The sequence below is a fragment of the Gavialis gangeticus genome, unplaced genomic scaffold (genome assembly GCF_001723915.1).
Source record: "Gavialis gangeticus isolate Ggan-Ray unplaced genomic scaffold, GavGan_comp1, whole genome shotgun sequence".
Classification (NCBI taxonomy): Eukaryota; Metazoa; Chordata; order Crocodylia; family Gavialidae; genus Gavialis; species Gavialis gangeticus.
In genome coordinates this window covers 22,941,763-22,942,236 of record NW_017729011.1, presented here as the reverse complement: position 1 = coordinate 22,942,236, position 474 = coordinate 22,941,763, and positions in this window count along the sequence as shown.

Sequence of the window (474 nt, the reverse complement as noted above, 5' to 3'; positions counted from 1 at the left end):
ACTTACCCAAACTTTTTCTTCCCCCCTCTCTCTCTCTCTCTCTCTCTTCCCTGCTGAATTATAAAACGACAGAGACTCGGCGCTTGCACAGGACCAGGCTGCCTAGGCTGCCAGCGTGCAACGACACATCCTACATTATCCCACGTCACTTCTCCTTCCCACAAGTGAATCAGTGCTTCCCCCATCCCCGGGAACCGCTCCGTCTCACTCCCCTGTGCCAGCGCGGGAGGGATGGGAGCAGCCCGGCGGCACCTGCCACGCCATCCTGGGCTGCGTTTCCCCCGTGGGCAGGCACACCCGGAGCTCTGGGCTGGCAGACGCGGGCCTGGGGCTCCCCGCGGCTCCCGGCATGCACGCGAGCAGGGCTAAGCGCCCCCCTGCACGTGCTGGGCCCTGCTTTCCACCCCCCCCCCGGCTGCTGCCGGCCCCCGGGGGCTCAGCCGCGACCCCGCACCTACCTTCGCGGCTGCGGGC